We start from the raw sequence: 12,595 nt of genomic DNA on the forward strand, positions 1-12,595 counted from the left end.
ATGCCCAAAGAGCAATGAAACTGTCTATACCCTTTGACCCAGAAATTTCAAATCTAGGTCTATATCCAGAATAAATTATAAAAAAGGGGGAAAGTCCTGCATGATCCAAAACATTCATAACAGTCATTTTTGTAGTTGTCAAAGAATTGGAAATTGACAGGATGCCCATCAATTGGGGAATGACTAAACAAGGTATGGTACATGAATACTATGGGATACTTTTTTCCATAAGAAAATATAAATGGTTGGAATCTAGAGAAGCTTGAAATGACTTACAGCATCTGGTGTTGAGCAAAGGGAGCAGAACCAAGAGAACATCAAAAACAACACTTTGAGATGAATAACCTTGATGGAAGCAGTTCCTCCAAGCAGTCCAGAGAGCTAGGACAACTGTGTTAGACTGGCTATGGACTACATTATCCTCATGCAGAGGAAGAAAATCAAAACAAAACAAAACAAAACACATATAAAAACCACCCTTCAGAATCTGATGAACTCTTTATAAAAATGATCTCTTTACCTTAATCCTAATTTCTCATACTGAAAATTACTAATCTGTAAACATGTTTATCAAAACATATATGTACAATGCTAAACTGACTCTTCTCTTTTGACAGGAGGGGTGTGGGAATGGAGGGTGTAGGGAAATTTTGTAACTTAAACATATACATATGGATGAAAATAAATGAATTAATTAAAATTTAAAGAAGAGTTAGGAGACAGAGTTTTCTCCTTTCTTTGGTCTTTTGGCAGATCTCCTCTTCTCTCTGCTTTTAAAACCCACAGGTATAGTGAATGTTGATAAGAGTATTTGAATAGGTATTAGGAGCTTCCTTCATCCTCAATTGTTGAGTGTGAGAGTCTGATAGATTTTCTTCTTACCTAGAGTTTTCTGGATCCTTAGTCAGAAATATGTTAGAAAGGACTCTCTTTTGGAGGTCATGGGTCAATTTTTTTAAAAAAATTGAATGTGATGGGTTTTCCTCTCTTCCCTTGGACTTAGGGAATGGAAATACATAGTTATCAAAGTGATTACATAGGAATGTAGGTACAACAAGTATAACCTGGTATGATATCAGGAAATATTTTGTTTACATGATATGGCACCTCGAATTTGCAAATGGAATAATGAATAAACTTTAGAGAACTCCAAATCTATAAAGTGTTTATTCTGGGAGAAAACTTTTTCTCCTTATAAAGGGGGTAAATAATCTCAGGGAACTGAAATGAGAGAATGTATAGTATATTCGCTTAGAAATAAAGAACTTTCTAGTTTGAGACTGGGGATGGTTTTTTGTTATGTTGGTTTCATTACTTTCCTGTTGCATTATTTCTTATGCAAACATATTTTTATGCACACAAACCTTAGAAAGCATATTGCAGACAATTAAGGACCTGCCTACACTGATTTCTGAATCCAAGGTGGTGAGTCATTATAAAGATCTGAAAAGTCAAGAATCACATTGCCTCCAATTAGTTTGAGTGATCAATAAAAGGTTAGGAAAAATAATAAGTGTAAGGGGTTCAAATTCCTGGATTTAGTTCAGGAAGAGGAATTGGTTATTCAAGAAGATGACTCAATTATCAGAGCAGGATCATTCCCATAAGTTTCCACCCTGCACAGTATTTAAATCTGTGTAAGAAAGAATAGACTTTGGTAGCAATCAAGACAATAGAATGCAATCCAATCAGTAGTTATTATAGGTATTATAGTGTACCCCTAAATATCAGGAAATGATGTGCAAGTAGGCAGTCAGGTTTCTTCAACTAAGATCCAGGATCAACCCCTAGCCAATAAGCTTGCTGTTGTTAAATTCTCCTGGTATTTCTCTTTGGATTTGCACAAATTGAGAATCACAGAATTCCCCATGATTTGGAAGAGAATACTACTCTCATTCCTGATAAGTAATTGCCCAAGTCTTATCTTGGTATTTTATTCATGGCTCTCTAAATGAGAATTTCACTAACTATGGATGAAAAATGAAGGACTTAACTCTTCCCTGTTACCCAGGAGCCACTTTATTTGGCATGGAGATGGTTTGGGAGTCTTAAGACAAAGGGTAACCTTTTTGTATGATGGGCCCTTTTTTCTCAAAATAATTGTTTTAAATTTGTAACATAAATTCATAGAACCACAAAAGAAACCAATTATATTAAAATAATTATATATGAGTTTGGATATCAACATGAACAATCTTGAAGAATGAGGATTCTTGAAGAATGAAGGCCATGGCATCAGAGAGTTGATGCCATGTTATGCATGTGAATTGGATTTGAATGTGGGGGTAGGGAAGCTGTTCTAAATCACCAGGCTCACTTTCTCCTCCAGAGTCATCTAGATCTACTGGCCAGATATGGATCAGGATGCCTGGATATGGCCCTGGATGAGAGGCAATTAAATGACTTGGTCAAAGTCACACAAGTAGTAAGTGCCCGAAGTTTGATTTGAATTTAAAGTCCTCCTGATTCCAGGGCCAGTGTTCTATCTATTGTACCACCCAGTTTCCCACATATATATTATTTTATGGATGTGCATATGCTATCATATGTAATGCATCAACAGTATATCTGTGTATAAATAAAACAATATATGTGTATAGATATAATTATATATTCTAAAATATGTAATTATACATATGTTCCCAAATATAATGATATATATGTATGTATAGATAATTATATATATAAAAACACATATTTAACTCTAGCTATCTCTCTTCTTTGAGCTCTATATAGATATGTCCTTTGAAAACTGATAAAATATGCATATATTGTAACATAAACATTTACTATTCATGTATTATGTTAAAAACGCTTATTGATATTTATTTCATATAACTGGTTTCTTTTGCAATACTATGAATTTGTTACAAATTTAAAATAAGATTTTTAGAAGATTTACAATAATATATACATATATACACACATGAATACATGCATATGCATACATGAATATTTGTGGGTATATATTCATATACATATGCATACATTTATAAATATAAATACAGAGAGACACAGAGATAGAAACAGTCAGGGAGGGAAGGATAGATGAAGAATTTCACCATCAGAGTTTTTTTTTAGTGAATGAATTAACTTTAATTTTCTATTCCACCTGATGACTCCTGAACTATTGTCTTCTCAATTCAGTCATAGGATGACAAAACTAGAAAGTGCTTTGGTAAATTAGTGCCAAGTTCCTACTCCAGGTTGGAATACATTTCACAAAATCCATTGAAATCAGATGTTCATTTTTTTCTTGAGCAATTTCAGTGATAATTATTATGATCTCTTAAAACCCTATGTATTTTTTTTACAAATCTGGTTTATAAATAATTTCCCCCATTATGTTCTGCTCAAATTTGCCTTTCTGACAATTCTCCCCATTACTCTTCTTTTTTGTCCTCCAGAGCCTAGCACAGCAAGTTTAATCTTTATTTTTATACTTATTAGCACTTTAAAGGTTTGTTGACATATATTTTATCTATCCTAAATCTTCTACAGGTCAAATATCCTGTTTTTTTTTAAACTTATCATCACATTGGTCTGACTGTCTTCCCAATCTCATTATTTTCCTCTCGATATTGTGTATTTTGTTTACTTATATCAATGAATTTCAAAAGAGCCTTGACTCCTTTGAAATTCATCGATCCAAACTAAACAAAATATTTCTAATATGAGCTCACTCCTATATTTCATATTGAGATGGCAACATGGTTCTTGAATATTTGTTACAGTTTGATGACAATCCATAGACTCTGGACTCACACTAAACGGAAACTAGTGAACATAACTTGTTTTCATTGATCTACATCTAAGTGATTTGTGAGATCAGGGACTGTGTTTGCCTTCTTTGTGTGTCACCAGTACTTAACATAGAACCTGATGCACAATAGATGCACAATAAATGTTTATCGACTGACTAATTTGTCTCTTGAATTATCAGTTCCAAAGCAAGTTCTAGAATTTGCTGCTCAAAGACATACATCCAACTTACCTTTTTTTGTTTTTTTCTTTAAAATCAGGATCTGAGTATTTTCTCTTCTAATTATATCAGCTGCAAACCTTTTTTACTGATGTCTACCTTCACACCATGAATATCTCAATTGTCATTTTCTGTTTGTTGTGTGACCTGGGGCAAATCACTGCACCTCTTTAGTTTTCAATTTCCCCATCCATAAAATTAGGGAATTACAACAAATAATCTTAAATACTCTTCTAACTTTAACATTCTATTATTCTATAACCCACAAACTTGATGGGGTGGTGGTGGTGGTGGTGGTGGTGAAAGTGGTGGTTTAAGGCATAGATCTATCTCCAGCTACTCAAAAAGGCCCCTCAATCAAATAGTTGATTCCTATTTCCTATCTTCCAGCATCATCAAGAATTTGTCAATTGAGGAAAGCAGCATGAGGGTGGAGAGAAAGTTTTTCTCATTCATAGCTGACAAAGCAATAATTTCATTTTAAGTAGGGGTTCATAAATATGTGGGCTGGTGATTCACTTCTTTTGTCTTTTATAAGAATATATGAATATGTTTTATGTAATAAGAATTATAACTCATATTTGTATTGTGTTTTGAGGTTATAAAGCACTTTAGCTACATCATCTCATTTGAGACTTGAGTTAAACTGGGCAGATATCAATATCTTCATTTAATGAATATAGAAATTTAACCTCAGAAAGAAGTGACATGTTCAAAGTGATACCTATATTTAATGCTGTAACCATGACTTTTGTAGAGATCTAGTTTGGGAAGAGACTTTAGACATTATCTACTCTAACAGCCTCTATCTTTAGACTGTTTAAGTGCCTTACATAGGACAACAGAAGTGGAAGATATTTGTTCCAAGTTATATTAAATTGGGATAGTAATACCTTTAGTTGTTACCTCTTTGGATTGTTTTGAGAAGCACAGATTTAGGTCATTGATATAGATATTAAGGAGAACTTGGAGGGCAACTAATTTAACATTTTTATGTTAGAGATGAAGCAAGAGGTTGAATACCAGACCCAGGATTTGAACGTAAATCTTTTCTTTGACTAAATCCAAATACCCTACTCCACCATAGAGACTGTATAATGTGTTTCAAATGAGATAACTTGTATAAAGTATTTTTGAATCTTTAAATTTCATGTAAATTGCAGCAATTAGCATAACTGCATTACTAAAATGTTACTTGTGATCTCATTTGTATATTCTCTCCTATGTTGAAAATCCTATCCAAGCCTATCTGTGCAACTCTCATCTAAATATTCATAAAAATTTTCTAAAGGGAACTACCCAAGATACGATATTTGTTTGATGCTATTTGCATACAAGAGTAATACATGGACTCTCCATTGAGTAGTTCTCACCTTTTTCATTTTTTTTCTGGGTTATACTCTCTAGATGTCTCCACCAGCATCTTTCTCACCTTAGAGATGCCTTCTTTAGCTCTCTCTCCTCTGTGGTAAGTTCTTTGAATTGATCATATTTTATGAGATAGTGGAGATACTTTTATCTTTTAGTTTCACTCCATAACTTTTATATTTCTCCATCCCAACTCCAGAAGCTTTACCTTTCTTCCCTCCTTATTCTAGCTTCCCTTTATATCTTATATCCCCTTTAGAAGGTAAGCTATTCAAAAAGCTAGGAAGCTCCTGAAGCTTTTCCCAAAACAACTTTGAATGAAACCTCTAAAAAGATAATAATGTGACAGAACCTACCCCCCAAAAAACCATGAAAAAGCTTTTCAGTGAGATATCTTGGAGGAACTTCAGGAAAAAAGTCTGTTATATGTATCTATAGGAAAGTATAGCCCAGTGTGGGCAGGAGAGCTAGGAAACCAGGAAGAGATTTTTAGCCACCCTCTGACAAAATGATGAACTGTTCTCAATTCCAAAATGACCTCTTGGAACAACTCAGAAAATATTTTAAAAAACAAAGAAGGTAAGAAGAAAAGTGGGGGAGAATTATGAAAAATTAACTGAAGAAAACAATTTTAAAAGTAAAATTGATCACCTGAAAAAATAAAATTAACCATTGAAAAAGGAAACAAAAAAGGTAACTAAAGAAAATAAAAACCTTAAAAATGAGAATTGAATGTTCATTCATGAATGAATTGAGATAACAAGATTTCATTAAAAAATAAAAAGACTGAAAAAGTCGAAGAAAATGTAAAGTATCTCTTAAGAAAAGCAACCAACTTGGAAAATAGATACAGAAGAGATAGTTATGAATCAATGGTCTACCTGAAAGTCACAATCAGAAAAAGAGCTTGGACAATTTCATGCAGAGAATTATCATGGAAAACTGTCCTAATATCTTAGAAAAGGACAATAAAATAGTCCTTGAAAGAAACCATCAATCACTCCTAGGAAGAACCACCCCCCCAAAAAAAAAAATCCGAGGAATATCTGAACCAAATTTCAAATTTCTTAGTTAAAGGAAATAAAATACTGTAAACAGTCAACAAGAGATTCTAGGGATCCACAGTTAGGATTGAGCAGGACTTATCAACTTCAACATTAAAGGATATGATGCTATTCCAGAGTCAAAGGACTTTGAATTGCAACCAAGAATGAACTCCCTGCAAAATTCAGCATATTCCTTCAGGGGGAAGAAGTTAGTCTTTCAATGAAACAGAGAACTTTCCAACATTCCTGATAAAAAAGCTAGAACTGAACAGAAAATGTAATCTGAAGGTATTGTATTGACTCAAGAGAAGCATAAAAAAGTAAATGTAAGGTGGGTAACACTTGAGAACTGTATTTTTCACTGGACAAAGGGTATAAACATAAATTGACTGTTATGTGATCAAATTTTTTAAATTAATTTATTTATTTTCATCTATATATACATGTATAAGTTACAAAATTTCCTTCCATCCTCCCTTCCCACTCCCCTCCCCTCAGCAGCAATCAGGTTAGCATTGCACATACATATTTTGGATAAACATGTCTACATATTAGTCATTTTCAGTATCAAGAATATGATTATAAGAGATATATGAGATAATTTTTATAAAGTTTTCATCAAATTCTGAAAATTTGGGGGGTTTTGTTTTGTTTTGTTTTATTTTTCTTCCTCTGGATGGGGATAACATTGTCCATAGCTCTCTGAACTGCTGAGAGGAGGTGCTTCCATGAAGGTTGATCATATCACAATGTTGTTGTTAATGTGTACATTGATCTCTTGGTTCTGCTCCCTGTGATCAAACTTTTAGCTCTTGAGTGATTTTGCTTTATATAATACTTAACTCATGATGATTGTATTTCTATAGATTATATGTAAAAAGAGGTGTGGTATAAATTTTTATAATTTGATGATGCTTATGGCTCTTGAGAATTGTATTGTAAATGAGACAGCATACTTGGAAAGAGTGTACTTGGACAGGATCTGTGGTTATCAAGTTACTATGAGGTACTATTGCTTATAAATCAATCTATCAATCAAGCCTGAAGAATTGTACTTCTTCAGGACTAATAATGGGGTATATGTCTTGAGAGAGGTTGTGGATACCAAACAAGTTTAAAAAAATCAAGTCATGTACAGAAGGATTATATAGGAGAAGACAAAGCATCAGGGGATAAATGACACCACATGAAGAGGCACAAATACCTATAAAAGTAAAGGGAAAGAACAGAAGGTGTGAGCACTGAGTAAATTTTAGAAACAACAGATTCAACCTAAACAGGGAATGATATACATTCACATTTGGGTTTACAATTTATCCTACCTTACAGGAAATGGGGGGAGTAGAGGAAAGAAAGAAGAAGAAGGTATTGATAAAAGGGAGGGTAAAAGTAAAAGTAAAGGTAAAGTTAAAAATAAAGTAAAAGTAAAAAAAAGTTAAAGGGGAAAGGAGAAGGAAAGGGAAAAGGACTATTACAAAAGCTGGTGGGGGGGGAGTTGATGGAGTTAAGATGGCAGAGAAAGTCAAGGACTTGCCCAAGCCATCTCCCAAACCCACTCCAAATATCTCTAAATAATTACTCTAAAGTGGCAGAACCAACAAAAAGACTGAGTGAAACAAATTTTCAGTCCAAGACAACTTGGCAGATTGAGTGGGAAGGATCTGGTGCATCAGGGTTAGAATTGATCCCTACAATCCAGAAAGACATAGTGGGGTGCCCGGGTTAGTGGCAGCAGTGGAGGTTTTCAGACCTTTAAGACCATAGATTGCCAAGAGCAACTTGGAAGGTCATCAGGAAAATTCTGGCCCACTAGTGTGACATTGGAACACACAGCACAGGCCTCAGCAGTACAGACAAGATCCCAGCAAACCAAACAGGCCTCAGGAGCCACTGAGTCATCAGTCAGCTACTACTGAAGCTCTCAGTCCATGATGATAAGGGCCTGGTCAGAAGAAGATTGTAGGGGTCTCTTTGTTATCACTAAAGCAGAATTCTTTTGCTTTGCCTATACTTAGATCTGGGTCACAATTTGGAACCCCAGTCCCAGGAAGAGGATCAGGAGCTCAGTAGAACAAGGACTCTCCTTACAGTTTCAGGGCAGAGGAGTGTATTTGTTGTCATCCATAGACCAGAGCACAGACAAGGGGAGCAAACCTGTCCTTAAATCGTAAGACCATGCAAGAATAAAAACTTGCAGGTCCCTAGAATATCTTTGAAAACATCGGCAAAAATCCCTCAAAGCTTGGGACAGTAAAGTCTCTACCCTGAAAAGCAGAGCCCCCTTCTTAATAAAGAGCTAAAATCAAGTCCTAGGGCTGGGAAAATGAGCAAACTACTGAAGAAATGACCATAGACTGCTATTGTGGTTATGAAAAAGATCAAAATACACACTCAGATAACATTTCTACATCCAAAGCCTCTAAGAAAAATATGAGTTGGTCTCATCCATGGAAGAGCCCAAAAAGGATTTTGAAAATCAAATAAGGAACATAGAGGAAAATTTGGAAGAGGAATAAGAGTGATGTGGATAAATCATGAAAACTGAGTCAATAGTGTAGTGAAGGAGACAGATACCAAAAATAATGTTAAAATCTTAAAAACAAGATGGGATCAAATGGGAGGAGGTACAAAAAAGCCAATGAGACTAGTGCTATAAAAAGCAAAAATGATTAAATGGAAAAAGTGATATAAAAGCTCACTGAATAAAATAATTCCTTAAAATATAGAATGGAGTAAAGGGAAGTTGACAACTGTCAGCAATCAAGGAACAATAAAAGAAGACCAAAAGTATGAAAAACTAGAATAATATATGAAATATTTCATTGTAAAAACAACTGAGCTGAAAAAATTGTTCAAGGAGATACAATTTAAAAATTATTGCATTACTTGAAAGCCAGGATCAGAAAAAGAAACTAGATATCATCTTCCAAGAAATTTTCAAAAAAAAATTGCCCTGATATTCGAGAAACAAAGGGTAAAATAGGAATTAAAAGAATACATCAATGACCTCCTGAACGAGATCCCAAAATGAAAACTTCCAGTAATGTTATTGCCAAATTTCAGAGCTCTCGAGTCAAGGAGAAAAGAAACAGAAAAAACACAGTTTAAATATCACAGAACCACAGACAGGATAACACAAGATTTAACCGCTTCTACATTATGGGATCATAGGTGCTTGGAATATTATATTCTGGAAGGAAAAGAACTTGGATTACAACCTAGAATCAACTACTCAGCAAACTGAATATAGTCTTTCAGAGGAAAAGATGGATGTTGAATGACATAAGGGGAATTTCAATCTTTCCTGATGAAATGATCAGAACTGACCAGAAAATTTAATCTTTGGATATGTGACTCAAATGAAGCATAAAAATGATAAATAGGAAAGTCTGTAATGATGCTTGTCCTTCATCCTCAAAGAAGACTATGACTTCAGGAAAGTGTTGCCATGAATTGTATTTGAGTGAGTGCTCAATCACCAAGTTCACTTTCTCATCCAGAACCATCTGGATCCAGGGACCAGATATGAATTAGGATGAGAGGACATGGCCCTGGTCAAGAGGAAAATATGGTTACATGACTTATCCAGAATCACACAGCTAGAAAGTGTCAATTATCTGAGGCTAGATTCAAACTCCAAGCCTCCTGACTCCAAGGCCAATGCTTTAACTACTGTACCACCTAGTTGATTTAAACAAGAAACACAATCATAAGGGACTTACTTAATGATATTGAATTGTTTATATTCCTGCATGGAAGATGATGCTGATAACTCAAATGAACTTTCTCATTTATTAGGACATTAGAAAGAACATATAGAGAAGATACTGGAGGTAGTTGGATTTTAAGGGATAAAATATTTTAAAAATTGAACTAAGGGATGAGAGGAATGTACAGGGAGAAAAAGAAAGGAGTAGGTATAATAATTAAGTGTTTTCATATAAAAGAGGCAAGAAAAAGCTTTTGTAGTGGAGGGAAGAGGTGGGAGGTGAGGGAGAATGAGTCTTACCCTCATTTGAATTAGATCAAAGAGATAATAATATACACACTCAATTGAGTATAGAAGTCTATCATGGGGTGGCTAGGTGGTGTAGTGGATGAAGCACTGGCCTTGGAGTCAGGAGTACCTGGGTTCAAATCCAGTCTCAGACACTTAATAATTGCCTAGCTGTGTGGCCTTGGGCAAGCCACTTAACCCCATTTGCCTTGCAAAAAAACAAAAACAAAACAAAAACAGAAAAAAAAGTCTATCATATCCTAGAACAAAGTAGGAGAGGAAAGGGATGAATGAAATGGGTAAGGCAGTTAATGGGAGGGAAAATTGTGGGAGGGGGTAGTCAGATGGCAAACATTTTTGAGGAGAGAGAATGGGTAAAAAGAGGATAGAATAAATGGGGACAAGCAGAATGCTTTGCTTCCTCATTGCCAATTCTAATTCCTTCAATCCCTTTTTTCTTATTGCTAAAGCTAGCATTTTAAATACTGTATTGAATTATAGTGGTGTTAATTAGCATTCTTGTTTCACTCCTGATCTTATGAAAAATGATCTTAGTTGATCGCCATTACATTGAACGTTTGTTGATGGTTTTTAAGGGAACATTATTTTAAGGAAAACTCCACTTATTCCTATACACTCTAATATTTTTAATAGGGATGGATGTTGTATTTTGTCAAAGATTTTTTAGCATCTTTGAAGATAATGATATGATTTCTGTTGGATTTCTTAATGACAAACCCTAGGTAGGTAAAAATCCTCAGGTATAAAACTTATCTAATCATGGTTTATAGTTCTAGTAGTATATTATTGCTATCTTTTTTGCTAAAATTTTATTTATGATTTTTGCATCAATGCTCATTTCTTTGTTTTGACTCTTCCTTATTTAAGTATCAGCATCATATCGTTGTCATAAAAGGAATTTGAGAGAGCTCTTTTTCTAAAAATAGTCTATGTAGAATTGGATATGTTTGGTAGAATTCCTCTGTAAATATATCTGGACCTGGAGACTTTTTCTTAGGGGATTTATTGATGGTTTCTTCAATTTCATTTTCTGAAACAGGGTTAAGTATTTTATTTCCCCTTCTGTTAATCTGAGTAGTTTATATTTTTGTAAATATTCATTTTCACTCAGGTTGTCAAATTTATTGGCATACAATTGGATGAAATAGTGCCAAATTATCTCTTTAATTTTCTCCTCATTGGTTCATTCACCCTTTTCATTTTTGATACTGGCAGTTTTCATTCTTTCTTTTTTTAAAAATCATATTAACTAAAGGTTTATCTATTTTACTTTTTCATAAAACTAACTGTTTTGCTCATTAGACCAATTTTTTGCTTTCATGTTTATTAATCTGTCCTTTGAATTTCCAATTTTATATTTAATTGGGGATCTTTAATTTGTTCTTTTTCTAGCTTCTTTTAGTTTCAAAACCAATTCATTGATTTCTTTTTTCTCTATTTTATTTATATTATCGTTTAGAGATATCAAATGTTCCTTACAAACTGCTTTGCATGTCTCTCATAAATTTTGGAATAATATCTTATCATTTTATTGAATTAAATGGTTGATTATTTCTATGATTTGTTGTTTGAGCCATTCATTCTTTAAAATTAGGCTATTTAGTTTGGAATTAGTGTTTTGTTAATCATTCTATGGCCCTTTATTTCATTTAAATTTTCTTGCATCATGATCTGACAAGCATGGATTTATTCTTTCTGCCTTTCTGCATTTAATTGCTAGGTTTTTTTTATGCTCTAGTACAGGGCCAATTCTGGTTTAGTTGCCAGAAACTGCAGAGAAAAATGTTTATTTTCTATTCCCATTCATAGGTTTCCAAGATTTTATTCACCTTCTTAACTTCTTTCTTGTTTATTTTGTGGTTAGAATTGTCTAATTCTATGAGAGGGAGGTTGAGATACCCCCATTATTATAGTTTTGCTATCTATGTCTCCTTGTAGTTCATTCAGTTTCTTTTCTAAGAACTAGAATACCACTTGTTGCATATATGTTTAATAATGATAGAACTTCATTGCCTATGGTGCCTTTTAAGAAGATATAATTTCCTTCCTTATCCCTTTTAATGAGATCTATTTTTGCTTTTGCTTTGTCTGAGATCAGGATTATTACCTCTGATTTGTTTACTTCTGTTAAAGCATAATATATTTTGCTCCAGCCTTTTACCTTTATCCTGTGTGCTTCAA

This window comes from Macrotis lagotis, chromosome X, assembly GCF_037893015.1.
Source record: "Macrotis lagotis isolate mMagLag1 chromosome X, bilby.v1.9.chrom.fasta, whole genome shotgun sequence".
NCBI classification, from domain to species: Eukaryota; Metazoa; Chordata; class Mammalia; order Peramelemorphia; family Peramelidae; genus Macrotis; species Macrotis lagotis.